The sequence below is a fragment of the Chlorocebus sabaeus genome, chromosome 15 (genome assembly GCF_047675955.1).
Source record: "Chlorocebus sabaeus isolate Y175 chromosome 15, mChlSab1.0.hap1, whole genome shotgun sequence".
Taxonomy (NCBI): domain Eukaryota; kingdom Metazoa; phylum Chordata; class Mammalia; order Primates; family Cercopithecidae; genus Chlorocebus; species Chlorocebus sabaeus.
In genome coordinates, this window is record NC_132918.1 from 75,530,980 (window position 1) to 75,537,451 (window position 6,472).

A 6,472-nucleotide genomic window follows, 5' to 3' on the forward strand; every position below is an offset into this window, starting at 1 on the left:
TTGCTTCATTGGTCTATGGTTCTGTTTTTATACAAGTATCAAGCTGTTTGGCTTATTATAGCTCTGTAGTATAATTTGAAGTCAGATAATGTAATTCCTCCAATTTTTTTTTTTTAACTTAAGATAGCTTTGGCTATTCTGTGCTTTAGTGGTTCCATATAAATTTTAGGATTTTTTTTCTATTTCTGTGAAGGATGTCATTTGTATTTTGTAGATTACTTTGGGTAGTATGAACATTTTAACAATATTGATTCTTCCAATCCATGAACATGGAATATCTTTTCATTTGTTGTGGCCTCTTCAGTTTATTTCATCAGTGATTAATAGTTTTCACTGTAGAAGTCTTTCACTTCTTTCTCTTTCTCCTTTCCTTCTGCACTTTCTATTACGCATTAGCTGGTTTAATCGTGTCCCAGAGTCTCATAGGCTCTGTTAATTTTTTTCTGATTATTTTTTCTTCCTTTTTCCTAGACTGATTTTTTCTTTCACCACTTCAAACTCTGCTATTAGTCTCATCTAGTGAGTTGTTTTATTTCAGTTGTTTTACTATTTAGCTTCAGAATTTTTGTTTGGTTCTATTTTAAGATTCTTAAATCTTTACTAATATTTTCTATTTGGTAAAATGTTTTTATACATCCTTTCAGTTCTTTAGACACTTTCTTTAGTTCTTTAAACATATTTTTTATGTTTAAAAATGTCTGGGCTCTCTTGAAGATGGTTTCTATTAATTACTTCTTTTCCTGCGTATGGGCCATGGTTTCATGTTTCTTTGCATGTCTTGTGATTTTTGTTATTGTTGAAAAATGGACATTTTAAGTAGTGTAATGTGGCAACTCTAAAAAGAAGATGTTCCCCTCACCAGGGTTCGTTGTTGTTTATTGTTGTAGTTGTTGCTATTTGTTTAGTATTCCTTCTCTAGACTAATGCTGTGATGTCTGTGTTTTTTGTAGTGTGTGGCCACAGAAGTAACTGCTCAGTTAGCTTTTTAGTTGGCTGATTAATAATTGTACCAACATTTAGTTAGTGCTTTGAACGAATGTCTCCTAGCTTTTGTCAAGTGATTTGAGGATATGTATTGGGGAATACTTCAATGCTCCAGAAGACAGTTTATAACTTTGCTTAGGCCTTTATTTTGTGCTTGTTCAGAGCCTCAAGTTCAGCCAAAGTGAGAGATTTGAGTCTTCTCATGTCTTTCAATTATACAGCCCTGCTTATGGACATGGCCTTTCAGATTCCCAGAAATGTGTCAGAGCTTTTCAAAGGTCATTATGGAGGGTTCATTTCTAATTTTTTCTTCTTTTATTTTCTCATTCATTGGTTAGCTTTAACATATTCCTGAGACTATGCCCCCTCAGGTAGCTTTGATATTAAACAAATTGTCATTGATTATTTTTGACAAATGCCTCATGGGTAGTACTGTTTGCATAGAGAAAGTTCTGAGTCAGGTCAAATAAAGACAAACCCTGAGAACAGGGATTTTTCAATGAGCTGCTAGGCAGATGAAATAGTGATAATTCTCTAGCAATGAAATTTTTGAGGCACTCCAAACTTGTATATCCAGTGGATGATAAGTGATTGGTTTTCACAGCTACTGTAGTTTTGAGGATGCTTTTAAAAAGTCCACCAGAGAGCTGTGGGAAGAGTGATCAGATCAGGGCACAGTAAAATACCACAAACTCATAGTTCTTATGGAGAATGTCATTTTCTTGAATAAACATCCCTTGGAATATTTGCAAGTTTTTAGTTAATTTTCAATTTCTCATTTCTTTTATAAAGAAGCTGATTTTCAGAGGTTCTTACTCCACCATTCTGAAATTTGAAAACTGAGAACTACACATTTTTGAATCAAGCAGTTTCTGATGTGTGATGATTATTTATTTGTAAAAAACAATTTCCTATGGTTCAAAGTAGTATATTCTATTTTGCGTTAACCTGAGCCCGACTGTAGGCAATCATTTGGGAATCCAGTAATGTTGAGTGTAATATGGTCTACTTACTTCTTGCTAATTACAGTAAAAGTAAAGGCAGAGTCTTTCTTCTGATTCAACACAGCACCTTTCTTCTTCATGTGCTGCTTTAAAAATGTATCCTGCATTATTTTCATCTAATTCTACCTGGTCTAGAATTCATAGATCTTGGTTTAAGAATCATTTTTGAATTTATGAGCAACCTTATAGATTGCATTTGCACCTGCTAAAAGTTTACTTAAAATGCATACTTTTTATTTATCAATGGTCTTGTATTGAGAGTTGCCTCTCCAATTCCCTTTGCAAAAGGCATGTGATGCTCTTTAAATGTTTTCCCTTATTTCAAGTACTGTCTGCTTAGTACTTGTGCATCTTACTTGTTAAGTTGAGTTATCTGCCTTGTGTCTCCATTATCTGCAGTAAAGAGCACTTTCTGCCAAGCAGTAGAGGTTGGAAGGTTCATATATGCTCCATGGCAGAGAAAGTCACTTCCCGACATGAAAATAAATTTTCTCCTGCATAGCATTTCCTGTATAATGTGATTAATTAGTGCTTCAACTGACACACAGGGAAGAGATTTGCCATTTATTTGCTTTGCGCCCTATAGTGTACAGGCTTTAGTTACCTACCTTGAAAGAAAATCCTTCTCTACCTCTTTATTATATCCTGAATAGAGTCCAAACACTTTAGCATGGGGTTTGTCCATTACTATTTTTCTAGTGCCTGGAACATAGTAGATGTTCAGTAAAATATTTATTGACTGAATTAATTCAAGGACTTTTATTAACTTTCCAACCTCATTATTTCTTTAATAATCAGTCCATGCTCTGAGTTCAGTGGAACTTTCTTCCATTGCCTGAACTCTCCATGTGCTTTTCACATTCTCTTTTTAAATTCATTTATTCTGCCTTGAATGCCTTGCCCATGAGTCAATTTTACCTATGGAAATTATGTGCCTCCTTCAAAACACTTTATTTTTTCCCTGGCAGTGCTAATTGATCCCACAAGACATTATATATGCCTCAATTGTGTGTATCACTACATACTACCTTGTAGTCAAATCAACTGTAAAAATTATTACATACATGCTGTGAATCAGGCATCTCTTAGGAGGCATTTCAGATCTTCTCAGCCTCACTTGTCCTGTGATGCAGTCATCACTGTTGTGTAAACTAACTCTGTGTGCACTCAGACATACTCCAGCACGTATAAACTGCCAGCACTCTACCTGATGCCCATGTCAGCTCCTTTCTCCTCCTGTGCTGGATCTTCCCTCTGGATAGTGAGGCATTAAAGACTGCAAAAATTCATTTGCTCCCATACATGTACAACAGAGAAGTATGAGACACTTCAGGCTATATGGGGCAAAACTCACCAATAGAAGACAGAAACTGGTAAATCAACTTTTCTATCCTTTTCCTCAAGAGTAGACTGCCCTAAAAAGTGTTAGCTAGATGTCCTTTAAAGAGATTGTCTTGTGAGATTAAACAATCATTCACATTTAGTAGCTGGCAGTAGTGCAATCCATAGCAAATTCTTTTTTCCTTTTCTACATCCAGCTATTCCTTTTCTTCCTGTTCCCAGAAATTTTACTCACTCATAAAAATGCACACAAGCTTTTACCATAGACTTTGTTTGCTGGGAAACCCAGACTATGACATAATGTGCACCTACTCTCAATTCCAGAGCTAAAAAAAAGAAGAAGAAAATGTAATTCTCACCCTGAAGGATAAAATTGGGGGAAGAAACATAAATTATTAGCCATAATGAAAGGTACCATCTGAAATCATCAAACTATGAACACAGTACTAAGGAAGCAGAAATGAAATGACATTAAATTCTGCTAGTTGACATCGGTTTGATAGACTCAACACAAAAGATAACATTGAGTTAGCCTTCAAAGAATGAGAAGAATTATGCCAGATGGGTGAGAGAGACAAAAAAGAGCAACAAAGACCAAGAGAGTAGCATGAGTGAAAGGAACAGAGGTGGAAAACTGCTTTACGGACACTAGCTATTTAATCATTTGTATTACATATTTGATTATAAGTTCTTTGAAGAGAAGGAACAAATTATAGGTATTTGGTAGAATTGATCCTTTTCTTCATTCACTGAGTAATAACTTGCCAAATTCCTGCCCTGTAGGTAAGTGCTGATCAGGTCTGAGTTCTCAGTTTACCTTTTCCAAACTAAAGCTCCATGTGAATGTCCAAGTGTTATTTGCTATACACTAGTAGATAAAAATCCATTTCTTTGTTATTTTGACAGCACTTTGTATTTGAAGGTGCAAACCAATGTTGCATACATATTGCATCTGTGCAAGTCAGCCTCACAATGACTGCTGTAAACATTTATGTGAACAAGCATTTATGTGCAATACTCTTGTGCAGATTCCCAGGGTTAGAGGAAATGATTGGAAGGATATGGAAGATTTCAGGGATAGAGAAAAGTGTCAAGACACAGAAATGTTTTTGTGTTCACATCTTACCACATTGGATCTCTTGTAAATTTGTGGCTATATTTTTCTTACCTTTCTAGGAAAATAAGACCTTGATATAATTTGGATGTTTGTCTCTGTTCAAATCTCACGTTGAATTGTAATCTCCAATGCTAGAGGTGAGGCCTGATGGGAGGTGTTTGGATCATGGTGGTGGATTCCTCATGACTTGGTGCTGTCTTAACAATAGTGAGTGATTTTTCATAAGATCTGGTCATTTGAAAGTGTGTGGCACCTCCCCCTCCACTCTCTCTCGCTCCTGCTTTCACTGTGTGAGATACCTGCTCCCCTTTTGCCTTCTGCCATGAGTAAAAGCTTCCTGAGGACTCCCCAGAAGCAAATGCTACTATGCTTCCTATAAAGTCTACAGAATCGTGAGCCAATTAAACCTTTTTTCTTATAAATTACCTAGTCTCAGGGATTTCTTTATAGCAGTGCAAGAATGTCCTATTACAGACCTATTGTCTGTATTATCTGTATCGTCTGTGTTGATTTATAAAAATCATTTAAAAATTCATTAAAAAACATTTGCTAGCACTGTGGTAAATGATAGGGCAGAAAAGGCAAGTCCATTCATTCTCCTTTGCCAACATAGTAGATTAGTGGTGGCTGCCTTGAGCACAAGAATAAGTGTGTTTAAGCCAAATCTAGGCTCGGAATAAAAGCATTCCATGATCAATAAGAAATGCCTGCTTCTGATGAGAGAGGGGTGTTGGCAGGCACTTGCCTTGCATTTGTTCTATACTTGCTGTAGGAGTGCAGGATCAATGAAGACACTTGCTCTCTTGGAGCGTTTAAGTTAGTGATGACACTTGCAGATAACTAACTAACATAGCTTAACAAGGTGGGACTGGAGCCAGAAGTTGGAAGGCTTCAATCATTCAAACTTTGAGGGACAAGGCTGAAGATATTTCAAAAAGAGTCACTTTAATCTGTTTTGTATCTAGTGCTTTCCCACACAATTACATTTGAAAAACTGTACAGCATTAAAAGTATGAGAAAACACTGACATCATCCAACCCCTCTAAAATGTTTTTCCAAATTATTCATTCATTGTCACCATGGACAGACTCTGTAATATTGGTTCTCTTTTTATATGTGTGTATTTAACCACCCCTAGGAGAATATGAACTCCCAGAGACAAGGGTCATAGCATCTGCTTCATTTCACCCTCCACCACGCTGAGGAGAGTGTTTTTGAATGAATCAGTGAAGAACTAAGGGGATTTAACCTTATTTACCCCTAATACATAGTTAGACAGTTTCAGTGGTATAAACGTTCTGAAAACAGGGGTGGTTAAAAAACCTCAATCATTAATTCTGTTTCAAACTCAAAGACACCTCATGTTAGCATTCAGTGACACCCTTACCTAATATTCACTTGAATGGCAGTATTTTCAAGGACTATTCAACAACAGAGAGTCAAATTCATTGAATTTCACATGCAAGGCAAATAAAATCATGGAATATCGTGGTTCTAGAGAGACAGTGAAAGGTATGGGTAATTTAAAACAACAACCACAAAGCTCATTTGCCTTGATGGCAGGCAGACGAATCATCTAGCCTGGCTGCTTAGCGTTCAGGTTCACTTTGCCCGGGTCACTCAAGTGGCTTCCTTCCCTTTGTTCTATGTGGAGGCTGCTGGGCCATGCTGTGCCTTCTGGCTGGGCAGACAGAATGCTTTCAATTTAGACCATGGAGTTCCCAGCTCAGGAAAGGGCAAAAATTTGGTCAAACCCAACAGACAAATGATTCCCTTTGGTTTGATTCCAAATGAGAATCAGTGCAGCGTGACTGCTGATGAAAAAGGACTGCACAAGGTAGAAATAAATTGATAAGATAACTGCATAAATTTTGCAGTCATTTGGCACGTGGCCAAGCTAGCAGGGGTCCCACAATACATCGCAATTGTAAGACTGAGACTGATGGGAAGGCATATAACAATTAGCATGTACACTTAAGCTAAATGAAGTCTTTCTTTCCTTTCCCTTCTTCCCTTCCCTTCCCTT